Source organism: Anolis sagrei, chromosome 1 (assembly GCF_037176765.1).
Source record: "Anolis sagrei isolate rAnoSag1 chromosome 1, rAnoSag1.mat, whole genome shotgun sequence".
Classification (NCBI taxonomy): Eukaryota; Metazoa; Chordata; class Lepidosauria; order Squamata; family Dactyloidae; genus Anolis; species Anolis sagrei.
The window spans coordinates 153600994-153624371 of record NC_090021.1 but is presented as its reverse complement, the minus strand read 5'-3'; the positions used below and the strand labels follow the sequence as shown (position 1 = coordinate 153624371).

Here is a 23378-nt window from a genome sequence, read left to right as displayed (position 1 = left end):
TTCCAAACGCTTGCTGCTGTAGCATGGCTAAACAGACCAGTGATAAGACTTCCTTGAGCTTGTTTGGATGAACAGTTGGATAGATATGTAACAAATGCCAATATGTTCCACTTAAGAGGTTTGAAAGCCTGTGGATGGTGGTTTTCCTCCCTATGGTGTTTGTGCACATTCTTTGTGCCATTGTTGTTGCCTCTGATCAAACAGGCTTTACAGGGTTTTTGAAGCAATACTAAAAACCTGTTTACCAGAGATCACAATGGAATGGGACCACAGAGAGGATCACTTATTCACCTTCCTAAATGGTTGGATCATCTGCCTCCACCCTTATAGGCTCTCATTTCAGTAGAGGTGTCCACTTCCCTGTTCCAAAGCTCTCTTGAGAACCCAGAGGGGTTTTCTGTGGAACGGATGGACTGGATGGAGCCCTTTCCCACTAGGTAGTTGTAGTGCTGTGATTCCACTTGAACTAGTCTAGTTCTGACCTGTGGAATCCTGGGATTCCAATTGTAGGGACATGTAGCATGCTCTCAGCCAAGGAACTCTTACTAGGATTTTGTAGGGTGGACAGGAGGCAGTTAAAGTGGAATTGTAGCACTGTAATGGTGTTGTATAAAAGGCCCTGGGAATTTGCAACAACACGGGAGTCCAAAGGAACCAAGAACCTGCCAATACCTGAAGCCAGTTCTGTGACATCCCTTTGGTAAAGTTGAGTGAAATAGCAAGCACTTGGAACAAACATGAATAAGCAAAGTTTTCTTTTAACTGAGTCTCATTTGGATAGGGGGTGGTGGATGGTTATTATATATTAAAATATTCCATTATTATTATTAATAATAATAATTTTTTTTGAAAAGCCCAAAGAAAAAGAACGGGTTATTATTATTATTATTATTATTATTAATATTAATATTAATATAAAAATATTCCAAGGGCCCAAAGAGAAAGAGCAGGTTTCTAATTTTGGAAGATTTTAGGTTTTGAACAAACAAACATTTACATTTTTATTTCTATAGATAATAGTCTATATAATAATCATCATAATATCGTATATACTCGAGTATAAGCCGACCCGAATATAAACCAAGGCACTTAATTTAAAAAAATTTTTTTTTATTGTTCTATCATAGTTATTACATTTGTTATACATTTGTTTATAGCAGTTACATATTATTCAACACACTCTTTAACATATAATTTTTACATAAAACTTGCATACCCTTCCAATAAAAATAGTGAAATAATAAATGTAATAATAACAATAATAATAAAAAGAGTAAAATAATAAATGTAATAATAACAACAATAAAGTAAAATAATAAATGTAATGTAATAATAATAATAATAATAATAATAAAACATTTATTACATATTTATAACAGAGTAAAATAATAAATAACCTTGACTCGAGTATAAGCCGAGAGGGACTTTTTCAGCCCAAAAGAAGACCTGAAAAACTAGGCTTATTATTCTGTTTAAGCATTTTTTTCCTTTTTTCCCACCACTGTGCTCCCTTCCCCCCATATCAAGCCACAACTTTTACATATCATCTGTCCAAAATCTCAATTCTTCTTGTGGCGGTAACTTTCCTTCTTTATTTTTTAAACCATTTACAACAAATTTTCCCCATACAACATCAAAATCACTTTGTTTCCATATACCTTTTTTAACTTTTAATAGACATGTAAGCTTATCATTTATTGCCAGTTTCCATGCTTCCTTGTACCACTCCTCTATTTGTATATTTATTTCTTTTTTCCAGTTCCTTGCTATGAGCAGTCTTGCTATTGTTAAGTTTGTTATTGCTTCTTTATCCTCCTTTTTCAATTGTATATTGTTATATAATGATAATAAAGCACTTAATTTTACCACAAAAAACTGGGAAAACAGATTGACTCGAGTATAAGCCGAGGGTAGGAAATGCAACAGATACTGGTAAACTTCAAAATAAAAATAGATACCAGTAAAATTAAATTAATTGAAGCATCAGGAGGTTAAATGTTATTGAATATTTACATAAAACTGTAATTTTTACATAAAACTTGCATACCCTTCCAATAAAAATAGAGTGAAATAATAAATGTAATAATAACAATAAAACATTTATTATGTATTTATAACAGAGTAAAATAATAAATAACCTTGACTCGAGTATAAGCTGAGAGGGACTTTTTCAGCCCAAAAGATGGCCTGAAAAACTAGGCTTATACTCGAGTATATACAGTAATAATACTCCTGGTCTATATAGTAATAATACAAATAAATATATATTAAATGCTCTTTCTCTTTGCTTTCTTTTCCATTCGACCAGCAGGGACACAGCAACGCGTGGCTGGGGACAGCTAGTGGCTTATAAATCTAAAACATCTTTATTGATGTTCATGGTGCTGGTTTCTTAATTGTTTCTGAAAACTCATGGCAAACTGAGTCAGGTGACTGAAGGCCAGGATGGCTGTTGAGTGAGTTCGCCATTCTTGGTGACCGTGTGACAAAGTAGTCATTAGTTACATAGCCAGATCCCTCTTCAGCCCAGAATGATGTCGGCTTTTCTTCCCACTCCCCCCAGATAAAAAAAAAGGTTTTGGCTGACAAACCATTGCCCATCATATTATATATGGCCTCCTAACCAGTCTTGATTTTAAATCACATGATCTGGTCCTTATTGGGTCACTCTGAGACTAAAAATATTAATCAGATGATGAAGGATTCATAGAATCATAAAATAATTCAAATTCAGGGTGCCTCTAAATGCCAGACCAGGCCTTCTTGGAAGGAGATGATGGTAGCAAAGCTTATGAGAGGAGTTGAAGCTGCTTTTGGGAGGAGATCTGGTATGATTCTCCTGTGCACTAAACTTTATATACCAAATACAGAATCTTTATCTGTTACACTTAAAATGGGGACTGATAAACTTAGGAGTGCACTCCTGCAGAGGATATTGGTCTCAGGTTTCTGTTTGGTTGGTGATGGTTAAATAACAGCCCACGTTTTTATATGGTCATATGAATAGAGCTAGAAGAGAAGTTACTTGTGTTCAGGTTTCTGATAGCCAAACAATCAGGACCATAGCCACAGCAATGCATAACTTCTGATTGTAGTTTATATATGATTTATATTTATTCTGTTTGGCAAGTTACTAGTGTTATCTATAGGAAACAATTTATGTTCTGTGTTTGTATGAACTAAATGAATTGTTCCATAACCTTAAATTGTTCATTTTGTAGGAAATAACAGGACAGCAGGATCCTGTACACATAGGTCTATATCTCTAAAGTATAATCTGTTTATAGTATAATCCTGTAAGTATTTATTCTCGTGTTAAAGACTTGGTTTCAGTGGGGGTGGTTGCAGGAGTGATGTTTCATGGCATCAAAATTACTAAGATTCTGAGAAAAATCAGTTTTGTTTACAAATGTTATAGACTTTTTAGCATGTTTGGGAAACTTTCAATAATATGAGATACTGTTTCTGAGAGTAGGATATATTCTAAACAAAATAGCCTTTTAAAAACAAAAAAAGTGCTTCTATTTTTTGTTTGGGTTTATCAGACTGGATTGTACCACTTAGAGGGTTGTACTTCTGTTGGGTTTGGCCCATTTGCTAGGCAGAGGAAGGCGATCGCAATGTTAGCTGCAGACTTTTTCTTCCCTAGTTCCCTCTGTTGTGGGACAGAGCTGTGTATGCCATACGAACTGTCTGAGGCCCTCTACGCAAAGTTTTGCTCCTTAAGTCTAAAGGACATTGCGCTGAAAGAGTCAACTGCTGGTCCAGGCAACTCCAGTACAAGCCATGTTGAGAGGGTGCCATCTTCTGCTTTGCCTCAGGCAGCAGAATGTCTTGTTCTGGCCTGTTTTTCACAAATTCCAATAAGGAAATCTTTATCTGAACTGGGGGGAAATGTTAGGTGAGATTTTCCTGTAAATCCCAGGTAGTCTTCTGCAATATTCCAGTAAGTATTGGAAAGCAACAGGATCATCAGCAGATGGTGGCAACTGTGACGTTAATTGCAAAATCTATATAAATAAAAATGTAATGTTCGTTTGTGGGATGAACATAACTCAAAAACCACTGGACAAATTGCTACCAAATTTGGCCACAAGACACCTACTGACCCAAGGAGTGACCATCACTCAAAAAATTGATTTTGCCATTTGGGAGTTGTAGTTGCTGGGATTTATAGTTCAGCTACAATCAAAGAGCATTCTGAACCCCACCAATGATGGAATTGAACCAAACTTGGCACACAGGACTCCCATGACCAAGAGAAAACACTAGAAGGGTTTGGTGGGCATTGACCTTGAGTTTGGGAGTTGTAGTGCACCTGCATCCAGAGAGCACTGTGGACCCAAACAATGATGGATCTGGACCAAACTTGGCACGAATATTCCATATGCCCAAATATGAACACAGATGAAGTTTGGGGAAAATAGACCTTGACATTTGGGAGTTGTAGTTACTGGGATTTATAGTTCACCTACAATCAAAGAACATTCTGAACCCTACGAACGTCTGAATTGGGGCAAACTTCCCACACAGAACCCCCATATCCAACAGAAAATACTTAAGGCCATCCGGTACAACTCCCTTCACCAGGGCAAGAAAACGTCATCAAAGCCCTCCTGACAAAGAGCCATCCAGTCATAAATATAGATAGATAGATACGATTCACATGCACACACAGATATAGTATCATAGATTTGAAAGGGACCCTTAAAGAAGGACTATGATATGTTGCATATTCCAAAGTAGGCAAACCAGACACTCTCCACATCAACACTGACAAAGAAACAGCAAGAAATACTGTTTACCCACACACATAAAGAAATTACATATATTAGAAACCAACACGTTCTCATTACTTTATTTTCCAGATCTCCAGACTGGGCCACAGCAACGCGTGGCAGGGGATGGCTAGTGTAAAATATGTTCTTTCCCTTTCATCAAGACTCTGTACATGAGCAGCAATATAGAAACACCCATGGTAATGGGTGAACTATACAGATATGTTGAGATGGAGCAGTGGCAGGGATTCAAAAGAGGGCCTACTTTAAGGAGACTGTACAGCCAGTCTGTCAGCAGGTCTGACTAGTTTTGAAATGCCCTGGGGCAGGTTTGTCCTAATAAAGCACAAGTAGCTGCGGAATACAGTTTGTTATTATAGTACCGTGGTAATGGGTCTATCCTTAAAAAAGTTCAGCAGATTTTTACAGGGGGAATAATCAAGGAGAATATTCTTTCTTTTTAAGAGCCACACAAAATAGCCTGATAATTTTAACTTTTCTAATGTTTGTTTGGTTTTTTGCTTTGAGTGGCACATCTTCATAATTTCTGCCAAAAGGAGCATGCACAATTGAATATCCAGTTTGACCACGTTTATTAAATGGGCATTTTAAAACCCTGAAAGCATGCAGGGTGATCCACACATTCTGCTTTTGATGTCTTCCTCAGCACTCTTCACATGGAAGTGTTAGGAGGCTCCTGTCACTGGGTAGCTCAGAAAAGATCTACTGCATTGTGTATGCAGTGGTCAAGGTTTCAAAGCTCACTCACCCCAAAAAAGGGCAATCCTTTTTTCTTTTAACCAGAGCCTGATTATGTTTCCTTCATCTGTCTGGAAAGCTGGTGTCTTGTGGTGATTTCCTTCTCCAGACCAGTCTCTCAATGCACAAGAGTCCCTGAACTAAAGTATATCCCTTATTTTTATTTTAATGTTATTTCTTCAAGTAGTTGCCTCTCGCTCTTAGTGTGAATATAATATCGTACATGTGATGCATTCTTGTGATTCTGTTTTTTAGTTTCTTCTTACTTCGCCACCTCCCCCCCCCCCCCCAATGCCTTAAAACTAAGAGTTGATTCATAAAGTTGGAAAAAATAAAAGCGCAGAGAAAATAAGGAGGGGGAAAAGTGAGTCATTCATGTTGTTGCTCTCTTGCATAGACTCATGGTAGAATTTGCATGTGTCTTAACAGAGAAATGCTCCATAGCACCTTTTATTCTCCTTATGGCTATTTAGGAAAGATACTATCCTAGTCTTCACTTCCATCATCTTTTCCATCTCCCCCTTAAACAACATAGTAATCCCTTTTCATCTATTGCTCATTGGAGCCCCTGGTGGTGCAGTGGGTTAAACCCCTGTGCCAGCAGGACTGAAGACCGACAGAGCACGGATGAGCTCCCTCTATCAGCTCCAGCTCCTCATGCGGGGACATGTGAGAAGCCTCTCACAAGGATGATAAAAACATCAAAAACATCTGGGCGTTCCCTGGGCAACGTCCTTGCAGACGGCCAATTCTCTCACACCAGAAGCGACTTGCAATTTCTCAAGTTGATACTGACACGACCAAAAAAAAATCTATTGCTTTTATTGTTTAACAGAGTAATTCCTAAACTTGCATTCTCTTGGTGTTTTGGACTTCAACTCCCAGAAGCTCCAGTCACCTGGTCCAGTGGTTAGAAATTCTGGGAGCTGAAGTTCATGACACCTAGAGGACCAAGTTTGGATAGAGAAGAGAACTTCTGTCAAGGAGATTCTTTGGTGTTGAAGTCAATATGAAGGATGATTCAAGCACAGAACAAATAGCTTGATTTCAAAAAATAAGTGATATTCTACATTATGAAGAAGGGATATTCAGCCTCACAGCAAATGTGTGTGAGAGAAGCCAGTTTTTGTATGCATGCCTCCAAGAGTACAGCTTGCCCCAGATCCCATTTGAAAGCATGGCTGACTTGGATATATAACCTATTTTTCCCCGGTCTCAATATTCTGCTTTCTGACAAACAATATGCTGTTGGTGAAAAACATCAGAAAGGTGCAAGACAGTCTTTATGCATGACTAACATTGCAACAGTGTTTTAAAAGCTTCAAACTGTAGTTCCTCTTATTTTGCATTTAGAAGTTCTTGAAGGACTTGGTGGTTGTTGCTGCTGTTCGCAGCCAGCTTCTTTCTTACTGAAGACAACACATGGGTTTTATTTTCCAGCAAAAAGGGGCTGCCTTCGCCTCTGAGGCTGAGAGAATGTGACTTGCCCAAAGTCACTCAGGGGGGTTCCATTGCTGAGCAGGATTCAAACTCTGGTCTCCAGAAGCTATTGTCCAGTGCTCAGACCACTATACTACATTGCCTCTAACATGGAATGTCTATGAAAACAGAATACACCCAGAGAAAGAGAAAATATTCCTCAAGTTTCCCTCGTCCAATTGGCTGAAAGAGAGCCTATCCAGGTGGAACCATGCATTGGGCAAACACATGCACCCAGAATCATCTTTGCCCAAGTGATGTTCCTATGGGTACTTCTGTAGAGGAGGAAATCAGGAGGAGAATATTTAACCCCTCTAAAAGTCAATTGTTCTCCCCTGCAGTTGCCCTCAAGAAGTTTCCCATATGCCCAACCATGGATGATGAAAACTGAGTTAAAACAATCTGGAAGAACCATGAGTGTCCCAGCCTTGTCACCTCCCCTCACCCCCAGCATTTCTGCTGCTGGATAGATGTTCAAGCAAATGTTTTCTTCCCCAGGCCGTTTCCCACAGCCACAGTGGACTTGTTGTTCATTCGTTCAGTTGTTTCAGACTCTTCGTGACTTCATGGACCAGTCCACGCCAGAGCTCCCTGTTGGTCATCACCACCCCCAGCTCCTTCAAGGTCAATCCAGTCACTTCAAGGACCCCATCCATCCATCTTGCCCTTGGTTGGCCCCTCTTCCTTTTTCCTTCCATTTTCCCCAGCATCATTGTCTTCTCTAGGCTTTCCTGTCTTCTCATGATGTGGCCAAAATACTTCATCTTTGCCTCTACTATTCTTCCCTCCAATTAGCAGTCAGACTTTATTTCCTGGAGTATGGACTGGTTGGATCTTCTTTCAATCCAAGGCACTCTCAGAACTTTCCTCCAACACCACAGTTCAAAAGCATCTATCTTCCTTCGCTCAGCCTTCCCTATGGTCCACCTCTCACATCCGTAGGTACTATGGGGAATACCATTGCTTTAACTATGCAGATCTTTGTTGCCAGTGTGACGTCTCTACTCTTGACTATTTCATTGAGATTGGACATTGCTCTCCTCCCAAAAAGTAAGCGTCTCCTGATTTCCTGGCTGCAGTCTGCATCTGCAGTAATCTTTGCACCTAGAAATACAAAGTCTGTCACTGCCTCCATGTTTTCTCCCTCTTATTTCCCAGTTGTCAATAATTGTTGCCATAATCTTGGTTTTTTTGACATTTAACTGCAACCCAGCTTTTGCGCTTTCTTCTTTCACCTTGATTAGAAGGCTCCTCAGCTCCTCCTCTCTTTCGGCCATCAAAGTGGTGTCATCTGCATATCTAAGGTTGTAGTCCAACATATTTGGTAGCGATTTCTGCAAAGGTCATTGTTGGCCTCTGATTTGGAGAGGTTGGGCTGTTGTTTATAATTTAAATACGTACTTTTAAAAAAAGGAATTGCAGCATGGTCCACACTTGTCATTTATATACAGGCATACATCAATGGATGAAGCAGATGTGTTCCTGGGCTTTATGTTCTTTGGTATCAGAGGGAAGAATAACATGGAAAGGAGAAGGATGGGTTCCTATGCCCCAAAGTAGAACAGGTGAACAAGTTTCAGCGGACTATCAACACATGCATGTGAAATGAAACAACCAGGTCAGGTTAGTCTTGCATAAGTAAACAAAACCATTTTGAACCTTTGGGAGACCACTTCCAAAAGGCACCTAGGAATGATGCTATTTTATTTCACTTGCCTTACAATTTCCATGTTGGTAGCCAAACCTACAGTTCTACCCTTTTAAAATATATTGGGGGTAATTGATGAGGGAGGGTTATTCCCCTTTTCCTCTGTTTTGCTGTTCATGTGGATTCAGTATGGGCTTCTGGGGTAAGCTGGTGCTTTCTTAGCTTGTTGCAGAGAGCTATTCGTGGCTACAGTAGGATCAGCTAAAGTAGAATCCCATTCTTTGCTACTTGAGACTTGATTGTATTGTTTACCTCAGTCACGGTGCTGAAAATCAACACTGAAAGCTAGTGCTTCTCCAGCCTTCCACAAGTATTCTCCCAATGGGGGTATACTTATGCTTACTGTTTTGTGAAAGTATTAATAAATTAGGCAATGCCAAAATTGTCTTGGTTTTGTTTTTATTATTGAGGGATGAGGATGAGACACATCTTAGGTGAATGAATGCATTTTACCTTGCCCAAGGTGGCAATGATCTGCTGAGAACCAGCTCAACTACATAGCTCTCCTTAAAGACCTAAGGCCCCATACTAATCCAGACTATTTGCCATAGAAACCAGTATGCCTTCATATCCAAATATTTGTACTCAGTTTGTAAGCCTCAATTGTCATCAATCAACTGTGGCCAAAGATCTCTATAAGAGAATCCAAAATGTATCTCAAGCAAAGTTGCAAGTGTACCATGGGTCAAATAGTGGAAAGAGCTGTAGTGTACATTGCACTGAAAAACCCTTCAGTTGCCTGTTTCTCATTACTTAATGCTTAGATAACAAATTTTCTTCTTCTTCTGTCTCTACTTTCTTCTGTCTCTACTTTCTTCTTTTTCTGTCTCTACTTAGTAGATTTTTTCATGCTTGTAACAATTAGTATTAAAATAAAAGCACTTTCTTTTGTCATATTTTTAAAAAGTATGCTTACCATTATAGAAATCCGTGAATTATGCATAGTTCACTACCAACTATGTTAGTCTAAGTTTGTGTGCATGCATACACTTATACTGTCTCTTATCAATGAAGAATTGTAATGAACTGGGAAAGGACTGAACTGTCATACTATGGACATTGAAATCTGTGATTCAATGTCTCAGTTTTTTCTACAGTTCTTCCAAAAGCAGTCACAGGCTGAATTGAGTTGGAACTGTGGTGCTAAGGGAAAGTGTGCATTAAAAAAACTTTTAGTAATCTGAAGCATTTTAGATGTATAAAACTACCAAAATGACGTAATTACATACTATCCAGTACAAATAAATAATTGGGGTTTTTTTTAAGTTCATACAGTACTTCCCATTCTCTATCTGATGGTTGTTTTGTCTTTATTAGTTTTCTCTCTTTGAATAATAATATATCACACATATAATTTTGGACACATTGTACTAATTCTGTTGATAAATATCCACATCATTGTTCTGAAAAGGTGATTAAGAAGTTCCAATCTTTCTGAAAGTTAGTCAAAGATTTCTCCTTAAACAGTACAGACAATTTGTCCATCTGAGATATTTAATTTAGCTCTTTCACTATGTTTGCACAATACTTTTGCAACCATACGCTACTTTTTTTCTCCCAATTAATTCAGTACACTTGCATTCAGAGTGTGCAATATAGAAGTTATTTGTGGTGCATCTCTTAGAAATTCTACTCTGTGTTTCTTTTATACTGTGTTTGTATTTATAATAATGTATTTATGCGTACAATACAGTATTTGTGTTTATAACAATTTCCTCTATTTCCTCTATTCTTAACTGTTAAAGAAGTGTAGGGTGCCCGTAGACATACTTCAGCAACTGGGAAAAGTAATGATTTTAATTATTACTTATATGTGAGTATATACTCATATATAAGTTGACCTCATAAATAAGCTGAAGGTAGGTTTTGCTGCCAAAATTGTGGATTTTGAAATGATTGGTGAACAAGTCGAGGGTCAACCCACAGAGAGGGGAAGGCACCAGTGCAACCTCGGGGGGCCAGCTGCTCTTGGCCACTATCACCATTTCCCAACCCAGGCATTCAAAAAGGCCCGAAATAGCACGTCTCAGGAGTAGAAGGTGTCAGTGCATCTTTCAGGTTCTCCTGAGATGTACTAAGTGTGTGCCTTTTGCCATTTTGCTCAGGGAAGTGGGTGATGCCTTTTTTAAAATTAAGATTAAAGTACAGTACTCACACTCACTCATGTATTAGTTAGTCCAGTTTTTGGTGTTGATATTTTTTTAACTAATATTTCTAGATGTATACACATGGGTATATAGGGATAGAATCATAGAGTTGGAAGAGACCTGCCAAGAAGCAGGAAAATCGCATTCAAGTAGTTACTACTGAGATCTTCCCAAGTGCTGTTGAGTATCAATACCCATATATTGTTCTTAATGGGAAAAATAGTGGTAGTGGAATAGCAGCAAATATGCTCGCAATTCATTTAGGGCCTGTTGTTGTTGTTGTTGTTGTTATATTAATTTCGGTATTGGGCATTGCGCCACTGTGACTCCCTTAAGTTTGATTCAGTTTGGTCCTACAGATTATAAAAGTTTTCTTGGTTTGCATCTCATCCTAGCTGCAATCTGTTACATGTCCATAGGCTCTATGCTTTCTGCCACTGTACCCAACCATCAGAGGGCCTTTACCCTGGTGCGATGTCATGCCCTCCCATCAGCTGTACTCGAGGGTCGATATTGGAATACCCCCTGTCTGGAGAGACTGTGACTCTAAACACATAGAAACAACTGAACATGTGCTCCTCCAGTGCCTGTTTTACAGAGACATTCAAACTAGACTCATCTCACCATTGCTATACAAACACCCAGGGTGATCAGAACAGTTTTACACCACCCTGTTGCTCTCAGATTGCAGCTAGGATGAGATGCAAACCAAGAAAACTCTGTTACAACCTATAATGTTGTTACGTTTTGCATGGCAGCAGTTAACATTCACCAGATGATGACTGGTACCACAAGTTCGCATCCTGATTTATCAGAAAATTGTAACTATAGATATATTTAATGCTCCTGCTCCTTATCTCCTAGTCCTGTACCTGACTGTCCCCCTCCCTCCTTATGCTCGCTCATATTCCCTGAATGCCCCTACCCTTCCCTCCAGACTCTCTTCCCTTTGCATTTCCTTTTAAATTTATTCTTATTAATTAGTATCATGTGTTTTAGCTTTTTAATATACCTTTGTATTTTAGCATTTAGCCTAGATTTTAATGTATTATGCTTTTATCAGACTGTACCCCACTCTTTTTATGCTGGTCTATGACCGTAGTAAAGAAAGATTTGATTTCTGCCTCAGCCAGGAACTACCTGCAGTGCAGAGACAGTAATGCTAAAAAGTCAAACTGTTGCTTGTAAAGACTGCCAAAAGATAATGCATGTGAAGCATGTTGAATAGTCTAAAATGGGGAAGCGACTGCAGCAGGTCTGGAGGCCAATTTTCTCTCCTTGGGGTTCTGCCTAGACATCCAAAAATATCCAAAACTTCCACATTAATTTTTAAATTTTATTACTAATTAATATGTTTCACCCTAATGGAACCCAAGATGACTCACTACACTGATTTAAGCAAAATACATAAATTAAGACTCAATAACAAAGAATTTAGGAACATTTAAATAAACTATCATACTAAAACATTAATATTTTAAATCAGTATAAAACCAGTTAAAGACATGTTGTAGTTACAGTAAAAGTGCTACAGATATTAATGCACACAAATACACCAGTAAGTCTTTTCTGCATAGCCACTTAGAGCCAAATACCTGTTCAGATAAAAAAGTTTTACCTGATGGTAGAAGGGAAGCAAAGTCTGTGCCAGAAAGTTTTACAGCAGGCATTCTCAAACAGAAGGAAGCCTTCTTGGTGGCTGCTCCTAGGCTGTCAAACAGGCATTCTCAAACTGTTTGAGAAGGCCCTCCAACTGTTTTGGGCCCCCAACTCTAAAGCCCTGCCTAGCCAGCTAGTTAAATGGTCAGGAATTCTGGGAGTTGGAGGCCCAAACAGCTGGAGGGCCATCTCAAACCATTGGAGGATGCCTGTTTGACAGCCTAGGAGCGGCCACCAACAAGGCTTCCTTCTGTGTCTTCTCCAAAGGTGTAAAGCAGGGGTCCTCAAACTTTTTAAGCAGAGGGCCAGGTCACAATCCCTCAAAGTGTTGGAGGGCTGGATTATAATTCGAAAAAAACATGAATGAATTCCTATGCACACTGCACATATCTTATTTGTAGTGCTAATAACACTTAAAAACATTACAATAATTAAAATGAAGAACAATTTTAACAAATATAAACTTATTAGTATTTCATTGGGAAGTTTGGGTCTGCTTTTGGCTGATGAGATAGGATTGTTGTTGTTGTTGTGTGCTTTTAAGTCATTTCAGACCTAGGTTGACCCTGAGCGAGGGCCAGGTACATGACCTTGGAGGGCCGTATTTGGCCCCTGGGCCATAGTTTGAGGACCCCTGGTGTAAAGTGTCCCTTAAAGATCTTAAAAGTGGAACTGGTTCAAAAAACAAAGTCCTCAAAGTGACAAGAAACCAATTTCTGGTTTGACAAACAGCAGTAATTTATAACATTAAGCAGTGCAGGGGGATGGGAGTTGCAAACATTTTAAATGTGGATTCTCCTGGCATTTTCCAGTAGAAAGGGGTCTATACCCTTTCAATTAGTCCAGTAAAATGTTACTGCAAATTGCATCTAGAGGCAAGTATGTTCAAAATAACTCCTCAAGTGTCAAATAAATACTTGAGCAAAATGATATCACTGGAAATACTTTCATGGTGTTGTTATCAATTGTCATAGAATCAGTTTCAACGTATGGTGATCTCCAGGTCATCTTATCCAGAACAGTCCTGCTCAGGTCTTGCATACTCAGGGCTGTGGGACTGAATCCATCCATCTGGGATGCGGTCTTCCTCTTTTCCTACTGCCTTCTACTTCAGGCATTATAGTTTTTTCTAATGAGTCAAATCTTCTCTTATCATGCCCAAAATCTGAAAGTCTCAGTTTAGTAACCTTGTCTTCTAGCATGAATTGCTCTAGGACCCATTTATTTGTTTTTAGCAGTCCAGGGTATTTGTAGGAATCTTCTCTAGCACCACACTTGGAATTAGTCGCTTTTCTTCCTGTCAGCTGTCCATCTTTCACAGCCATACATAGAAAAGGGAAACAATCCAAACTTCAGTATTCAATTATGTATTTTCATACTTCATGATAGTGTCCTGTTCCGTCATATGTGCCCTTCAAAGTCTTCTGATTTCTTGACTTCAGTCTCCGTTCTGGTTGATGACTGAGCTTGTTATAGTAAAAACGTAAACTATTTCAGTATGTTCATCCTGTACTTTAAACTTATATAAATCATCCACGGTCATTATTTTTGTTTACTTAATATGCAAACCTGCCTATGCACTTTCCCCCTTTACTTTCTTCAGTAATTTCTCCAGATCTTTCCTATTTTCTTCTAGTATTATGGTGACATCTGTGTATCTGAAATTGTTGATATTCCTTTCTCCCAGTTTTCACATCTCCTTCCTCCAAAGCCTAATCCTTCTTTACATGTGATATGTTCATCATAAAGATTAAACTGATGGGGTGATAAAATGCAGCCTTGCTTGACTCCCTTGCTAACTGGAAACCAGTTTCTCTGTGTTCTGTACAAAGACAAAAAAAATCTAAACAATAAAATTTATTAGAGAGTTCTAGAGAAGCTTGTTAACAGTTACTGTTTCTCTCGGCCTTGAGGGAGCAGGATCCTGTTACCTTTCTGGTTAATTGGTGCTATGATCCCTAATGCATTTGCTTAGAAGTGAATCCCAGAAATCCATTGGTGGCACTGTTTTTTTTTCTAAATAATTAGCTTAGGTTGCAATCATGGCCAACTGCTCCCCCTCTGTTGCTTTTTTTCAACAGAGCTTTGAATTTTCAGTCAAAATGTGTCAACTCCATCTCCCCTGTGTATTTTTAAGGGTCTACAGAGCAAGGGGAAAAACAAGGTACCTTTAGGGAATTGATTTTTTACACAGTTGAAAATAGAGGTTCTGGCCAAGTCATTATTCATGATGAGTAGAGGGGGGAAATCATCTCTTATAATGCAGGGAGAGATGTGGGGACACTCTCATCAAAATTTGTCATTAAGTTTTATTTGAAATGCACATCTACAGGAGAGAATGAGGGCTGAAGTTCATATCTATATAAATAATGTAGTGTTCGTTTGTGGGATTAACATAACTCAAAAACCACTGGACAAATTGACACCAAATTTGGAAGCAATACACCTGTCAGGCCAAAAAGTGACCATCGCTCATAAAACATTGAAAAAACACAGTGAAAGAGACTTAAAAAGCAAAAAAAACCCATTACAACGCATGCGCAAAACCACATATATACACAAACACACATATATACACATATACTCAAATATATACGGAAATATATGCACAAACAAAACATATACACAGAAAGGGGGAAGGAAGGAGGGAGAGAAAGAGGAAAAGAAGGAGGGAAGGAGAGAAGGAAAGAAAGAAAAGTAGAGAAGGAAGGAAGGAGAGAAGGAAAAAGTGAAAGAGGGAAGGAAGGAGAGAAGGAATGAAAGGGAGAGAAAGAAGGAAGAAAAGAGACAAGGAAGGATGGAACCAAAGAGCAAAGGAAGCGAGAGAAAAAACAGGTGGTAGAGAAGGAAGAAAGAAGGGAAAGAAAAAGAGGGAAGGAAGGAGAGAAAGGAAGGAAGGCAGAAAGGGAGGGAAAGTTGGCCACAGCAATGCATGGTGGATACAGCTAGTAAACATATAAAACAACACCAAACAAAAAGTGACACAATAGCAAAGAAAGCTCTACTTGGGTACTATAGAACAATTAAAGTAAGTGGAACAATTAAACTTTGCTCCAGCATCTTGTTCTTCACAGACATTTTTAAAACCAAAGAACACAATTTTGCTCGTGTGGTTAATCCCTCAAGATTTTGCAGATTCTTCATTTAATTTGTGATTTGCATTGATAATCCTCTGGACCATCTTAATTGACAACAACAAATCAACATCTTGACAAACTGTAGGCCTGTGGCTCAAACATATTTTTTCTTACTCCTCTTAATTATGATTTTTAACACCTTTGCCGGATTAAAATGCCAGTGAAGCATCAAAACCTTTCATGATGCTTTTTGTGCAATTTTGGTTGACCTCGAAGATATTACTATTTTGTGTATTTGGGAGGTTGCTGAGTATTCCTGTTTGGCCAACACAGCTTACTCCTGAATATACTTTCTCTTAAATTCTCCCTTATTAAAAAGAGTGACTGTCTTCTCTGTGCATTATTAAGCCATCACACCTTTAATAATTTTCTACCAGCCAGATTGTAAATGATCACAAGCTTTCTAAGAATCACCTTAAAAGTTGACTTATTCATTTATTTATTATTTGTTTCATTTGTATGTCATCTTTATCCCAGAATGGGATCCAAAGCAGCATTGAAAATAAGTTTCATATCATTTTGCCTGCATGGATCGTTAAGTCACTTGGATAAATGTTGTTTACCCATTTTGTGTTCCTTCATGCAGAAATACTGGCCTTGCCATAATAAAAGGATTTGGCATGATTTCCACAAAGTCTGGATTGTGTGTAAGCAGTTGTCTTGGCAGACCTCTCCTTTTGCACTGCTGTGTGGTACGTCTATTCAACTTGGGGTTATATAGCCAGGACAGATAGTCCCCAAGTTATAAGCAAGATAGGTTCTCTAAGTTTGTTCTTAAGTTGACTTTGTTTGTAAGTTGTAACAGGTACATTTTTAAGTATAACAAGAGCCAAAACTATATATGTTTGTTTAATTTTGGATAACATAAGAAAGGATTCACACCCAAGTGGTGTTTGTTTTGCTGTTTGGTCCCTATTCAGAAGATTTCACCTCTCTTTCTGTCCCGGTGAGAATTCAATTTTGAAGAATTTGGCTTGTTGTGGAAACAAGGATTGGTGATAAAGCTTCAATGGAGACACCTTTTCCCCATGATCACTCTTTCAAGAGAGAATTTCCCATCCGAGGGGTAGATTTCTCTTACTTCCTGTTGTCCCACCCTGTTTATAACTATGAATCATTTGTAAGTTGGGTGTTTGTAACTCGGGGAGTGTGTAATTTCTTTCAAGGGTGTGTGCTGTGTGTATGACCTCCAGACCAACAATTTTTTTAAGACAAATGTCTTTGTAGATACCCTGAGTTTTATGTGCACATACACTGCTATAAAAACACTTTGCGGAAAATAAGTTTACGATTACTTCTCTAATACCAGAAAAATAGTGGTCCTCAGCAATCCAAACTACTGTAAAATAATGTTGGTCAAAGGCCAAGTGTTGAACATTTTTATGAGTGACAGTAAATAGGAAAGTCCTGCCATATTATTTCTATACATTGCATTTTATTTATTATTTATTTATTTACTTGCAGTATTTATATACTGCTTTTCTCACCCCTAGGAGGACTCAAAGCAGTTTACACATAGATAATGGCAAAATTCAATGCCATACAACTACAATAGTAAAAACCACACATTACACATAAATCATACTAACACAGTACATCACCAAGTATCAAACAATTATTAAAACCATAAAACAGTTTTCAGGTCACAGTTTCAAAAGTTTGAATAGTTTTTGTGCAAGATAGAATATACATAAAGGGAAGGCTTAGAATTGATTTCATACCAAATGAACTCCTTGCCCCACTTCATTTTCCCCTGTATGAATATTTTGTGTACCAGTTCATTGGGAAAACATTTAACCCATTAGCTGTTTAACTGTTTCAGAATTACTTATTCTTGATCTCAGCCTTAATAGTGTTTTTTTCTTTAAACTCTGTGAACCTATATGAAATATAGTCTCATTCATTCAATGCAACTTGATTAGTACTTTTAAGAAGCTGAAGCAGGACGGTCTGGTTGCGCTTTGTGTATTCCTCTTTTAATATGATGTTGGTGTTAATTTATTCTAAAGGACATATTTAGTTAAGAGTTTCCCAGCTTTATTTGACATAGCCCAATTTGTCAAAACGGGAAAAGGGTCCTCTTCTCCGGGACGAAGGAGGGCCACCCCTTTCGCAACTAATAGAACTAGGAAATATGTATTGTCGAAGGCTTTCATGGCTGGAATCACTGGGTTGTTGTAGGTTTTTTTGGGCTATATGGCCATGTTCTAGAGCAGGGGTCCTCAAACTTTTTTAACCAGGGGCCAGTTCACTATCCCTCAGACTGTTGGAGGGCCGGACTATAGTTTTTTTTTTAAAAAAAATCAATAAAAAACTTCCTATGCACATTGTACATATCTTATTTTGCTGTGTGGAAGGGCCCTTAGTTTTGCTGTGTTCTTTCTAGCCCTCTTTAGGCAGTAATTCCAGGAGCAGAGAATGGGAAATCTTCCTATTTCTAGTCTGAACAAAATCTGGCTACCAGTATTAAAAAAAACTCTAAAATTATAACTGTAAATAAAGAACAACACTCAAACACAGGGGAACTCCAGACAAGAAACAATCAGGGCCAGCTAATCACCTCTCAACAAAGGATTCTCCCTAAAAACTGTCAGGCTATGAAATGGTAGCCAAGGTGGCCAACTGAAACATTCATACCTACCTCCAACAGACAAGAGTTCTTTCTCCCATCTTGGATCTTCCACAATTTTCCTAGTTAAAGGTTTTCCTCTGACATGAAGTCCAGTCATGTCTGACTCTGGGGTGTGGTGCCCATTTGCATTTCTAAGTCGAAGAGCCGGCGTTGTCCGTAGACACCTCCAAGGTCATGTGGCCGGCATGATTGCATGGAGCACCGGGGCAGCCTCCCTTGGCTGGCTCACGCTGCCCATCGGGCCTGACGGATAGCGTGAGCCTGCCAAGGGAGGAGCAGCCTTGGGTGGCCTACTCGCGAGTAAAGCACCTCGCAAGGTGCTTTACGCGTGAGTAGGCCACGCGGAGCAGCTGCCCTTGGCTGGCTCACGCTGCCCATCGGGCCCGATGGGCAGTGTGAGCCAGCCAAGTGAGGCTGCCCCGGTGCTCCATGCAGTCATGCCGGCCACATGACGTTGGAGGTGTCTATGGACAACGCCGGCTCTTCGACTTAGAAATGCAAATGGGCACCACACCCCAGAGTCAGACACGACTGGACTTCATGTCAGAGGAAAACCTTAGTGTGAGCCAGCCAAGGGAGGGGCACTGTGTGTGGGGGGGGGGGGCGCTTCTCCTCCGTGGGCCGGATAAGTGCCGTAGTTTGGGGACCCCTGTTCTAGAGGCATTCTCTCCTGACGTTTTGCCTGCATCTATGGCAAGCATCCTCAGAGGTAGTGAGGTCACAGAACTAGGAACTGCTTCTGATTGCATAGCACATGGAAGCTGCAGAAGTCACAGGCCAACTTGGACTCTGGCTTTTCCTGTTTTGTTTTGACTTTTTGAGCACAGTAAATCTGGCTGGGAAGAGATAGCAAAGTGGGCTTTGCTTGATACAGTTGGGTCTTCCGTAGTTTTGTGGTTTCAAACTTGCAGAGGGGAAGGTAATGTGGGAAGAGCAGGAACTCACCTCCCCCCTAAGTCTCCCTCGCCCACCCCATCCCACCCCCCACGGCTCAGCCTTGCAGGGCAACATCTGATCATTAATAAACAGCAAGCACTGGCTTTGCCCTCTGGGCCGCAAATAGTACAGTGTGCAACAAGGGAGTGCAGGCGAGGCACGAGGATGGAAACAGTAGTATCAGATTACAGTTTCAAAATATCACTGGAGCACGTTAGCTGGCTTATGCTGCTGACTTGCCGTATAATTGTGTTGCTTATTTGTTACGAAAGGCTTTCCCCCTTTCTTCCCAATTAACATGGATGTTACCTAAGACCTTGGAACTCCGTAGTTTTCTTTTTATAGACATTGCTGTGAAGTGTGGGCATTATGGCAGCAGTGCCTGTATTACTAAACTACTGAGCTAACCTTTGTATGCAGCAACGTTCATCTGAAACAAATCAGCAGGTTGAAAAAGGGAGGCCGGAGTAAAAGTGAATAGTTTCACTTTTATTTTATTTATGTCTGCACTATAGCCATTCTCCCATTTAATTTGGAATCAGTAGAGTCAAAGGCATGCAGTTTAAAGCTTTTATTTGGAAATACTTTACCACAATCCAGTTAATGTAAGGAAGAATTGGGCCCAGGACATTGTCAGAGTTCTGTCCATTGCAAGAGAAACTCTTGGAGTATTTTTAGATGAATTCACAGTAGGCTTCTTCTTCTTCTTCTTTTTTTTTTTTTTTTTTGCTCTGAGTTGATGTCTCATCTCTTTAAATACAGTTTGAAGCAAGCAGGGCTGATTTTGGCACATAGCATTTAAAATTAGTGGGGGTTTTAACCTAGACCTTTGGTTAACAGTTCCTAATCATTACATTGTGTCCCGTTTATAGACACCGTTGTGTTAAAAGGAAGATGGTCTCCAGTGGAGGGGAATGAATGCAGTTGTTGTGGATCCCTTGTTTCAAAAAACCCTTTAGCAGACTTTCAGGAGCATTAGAAGCTGCAAGGAATGGCCGGGGGGGGGGGGGGGGTTCCTTCACTAACAGAATTTCCCTTGAGTGAGCTCAGAATCCAAGTCTTTGAGTATTCCTGAATTTTATTTAATTGATTTGCACAAGTAAATAACTATGTGTGACCTTTAGCTCTGGTAAAAGGCCCACACTTGCTGCCCAAACCACAGACATTTCTGAAGAGCAACGTGTTTGCACGGACTTGTGCCTGCAGATAATGTTCTTTGGGAATGAGAAGCTTGGTCTATATATTGGGGGGGGGGGGCTGACTTCTGTTTGATTAACCTGTGCACCCACTTGTCATTTACATGAAAGCAAGTGGTGAAAATAGGTTTGTCTTAAATGTAAAGCAGCAGATCTCTGCAACGTGTTTTTTTGCAGCACTGACATCTTTGCAGTGAGGACCAGTGAACACTAAACAAGCCTTTGTTCTCTGGCTGCCTAGTTATTTCCCAGAACTGAAAAGGAGCCAATTTTGATGTCATTCAAAAAAAAAAAAAAACCTTGATAAATAATGCAGCTTCATTGCTAAGAAAAAGCAACGTACATAATAAAGAATTTGTTTATAGTATTGAAGAATACCAGATATTGGGTAAATCCTAGTTTGTATTGTATCACGTATGTATTGGTGAGTAGATTAATTCAGTCTTTTATGTCAGCTTGTCTTTTCTAGTACATTGCCTGAAGATGTCCCATTACATGTAATTGCATGAGTAACATGCAAGCCCATTACAGCTCAGGTCCAAATTATTTCAGCATGTCATTGCTTATCAACCAGCTCATGATTTGAGCCTTGTTATGAACGTCATTCTTTGTGTCCCACCACTCTTCCAGACATATCTGATGGGAGCACAAGAGGAAGTCTTCTCCATGGCTGCTTCCAAGCCTGTAGCTCTCTTCCTTCAACCTGTGGGTCCTGAGATGTTTTAGCCTTCAACTCCCAGAAATCCTAACAGCTAGTAAAGTGGCTGGGATTTCTGGGAGCTGTAGGCCAAAACATCTGGGGACTCACAGGTTGAGAACCACAGTTATAGAGGCTAGACCAGGCATGAGCAAACTTTGGTCCTCTAGATGTTTTGAACTTCAACTCCTAACAGCCATCTTACTGGCTGTTAGGAATTGTGGGAGTTATAGTTCAAAATACCTGGAGGGCTGAAGTTTGCCCATGCCTGGGTTAGGCTGTCATCCTTCCCCATCTTCTTCCATAAACATGTGAAGACTTTTCTGTGTGAATAGCCCTTTGAAGACTGATTGTTTAGACAGCATGGGCCTTGTACTATGTGCTGGATTTTATGTTATTGTGTTGATGGTCATGTTTTTTTTATAGTTCCTTGTTTTTAACTGGACTTCTTTTTCTTAGATAGTTTGATCACTTTTTAACTTCAATTTTTAACTTTTTTTGAATTGTTTGTAAGCAGCCTTCAGTCCAAAAGTGGATTAAAGGTATGATAATGATGATAGTGGTGGTAGATGGAGACCTAATGATGAACATCACAAGTATCTCCTGTAGTACCAGAATTGGTGTCCCCATACATGCATGCCATTTTATGTTGGATTGAGGAAGTTCATGTTGTTGGGATTACCCTTAATCTCTCCTCCCTGCCCATCCCAACACTGAATTTTCTTAAGAAATTGAATCGCAGCTGCTTGAAGCAACTTTAAGATGCTTTATTCTGAAATGACAGAACAAAGCATCTCCATGGCCACCAAAGGAAGCTGTGGGAGAGTCCAAAATAGGGGAAAGCTTGGGATCCTGGTAGGAGGGTTTCTTATATTCAGTTTGGTAGCAGAGAGGCAGTAACACCCAAATAGGATGACTGTATACAATGCTGCACAAAAACACCCAGCAGTGAACACAAATACATTCCAACTACTTCAATCAGGTTTACACAATTTGTTGCCTCCAAACAACTTTAAATCTTCCATTCTTACATCAGGTCCACATTTTTACATTAGTGTGCACACAGAGAGAGAGAGTCTTATATACAAGGCATGCCCAATATGTGGTTAATACAGACTTGGTGTATGTTATGTATTGTAACTGTTTTCACCCCACTCTTCAGCCAAACACAGTAAAATAGAACTAAAATATCAATATTTTAATCAACAACCGTTTCTCACAAACCAGCAGAAAGCAACCCACTGACATTTTAAATGCACAGGAAACACAAAAGTTTTTATGACTAGTGCTGAAAGAAGATTGAGTAACCACCAAGCGAACCAACGTGAAGAGCATTCTGTAAATATACCCTCAAATGATAGGCAAGTTATTGAGAAAGCACGTTCCTTCAAATTCTGTATTTCTAAACTGTGATGGACTTTAAAGCACTTTGATTTGGGCTTTGAAATAATCATGGATCCAGTTTTGGATCTGCAATATCATACAGCTAACTCTTCCTAGATCAGTGTTTCTCAACCTTCCTAATGCCGCGACCCCTTAATACAGTTCCTCTTGTTGTTGTGACCCCCAACCATAGCATTATTTTTGTTGCTACTTCATAACTGTAATTTTGTTCCTGTTATGAATCGCCATTTAAATCTCTGATATGCAGGATGTATTTTCAAATCCCAAATACCCAATATGCTTAAATTTAATACTGGTGGGATGGGGGTGATTGATTTTGTCATTTGGGAATGTTGGAGTTGCTGGGATTTATAGTTCACCTAAAATCAAAGAACTTTCTGAACTCCACCAATGATGGAATTGAATCAAACTTGGCACACAGAATTCCCATGATCAAGAGAAAATACTGGGAGGGTCTGGTGGACATTGACCTTGAGTTTTTGGAGTTGTAGTTCACCTACACCCAGAGAACAATGTGGACTCAAACAATGATGGATCTGGACCAAACTTGGCACAAATACTCAATATGCCCAAATGTGAACACTGGTGGAATTTGGGGAAAATAGACCTTGACATTTGGGAGTTGTCTTTGTTGGGATTTATAGTTCACCCACAATGAAATAGCATTCTGAACCCCACCAATGATAGAATTGGACCGAACTTCCCACACAGAACCCCCATGATCAACAGAAGATACTATGTTTCCTGATGGTCTTTGGCGACCCCTCTAACACCCCCTCATGACCCCCACATGTGCCCCGACCCCCCAGGTTGAGAAACACTGTCCTAGATAGTCTAACAGTTTTT

The 23378-nt window shown here is 39.5% G+C and overlaps 1 protein-coding gene across 4 annotated transcripts in view; it reads left to right on the top strand.

Annotated features, from left to right (window-relative positions):
• SERTAD2 (SERTA domain containing 2) overlaps window positions 1–23378 on the top strand; it is a 187056-nt gene that overhangs the window by 150603 nt on the left and 13075 nt on the right. The window contains exon 2 of one of the 4 annotated variants that reach the window (XM_067469585.1): window positions 8468–8639. The exons of the other annotated variants lie outside the window; for them this stretch is intronic. The gene's annotated coding sequence lies outside the window, so the exon portion shown is untranslated. The remainder of the gene's footprint in view (window positions 1–8467; window positions 8640–23378) is intronic. 4 annotated transcript variants of the gene reach the window in all.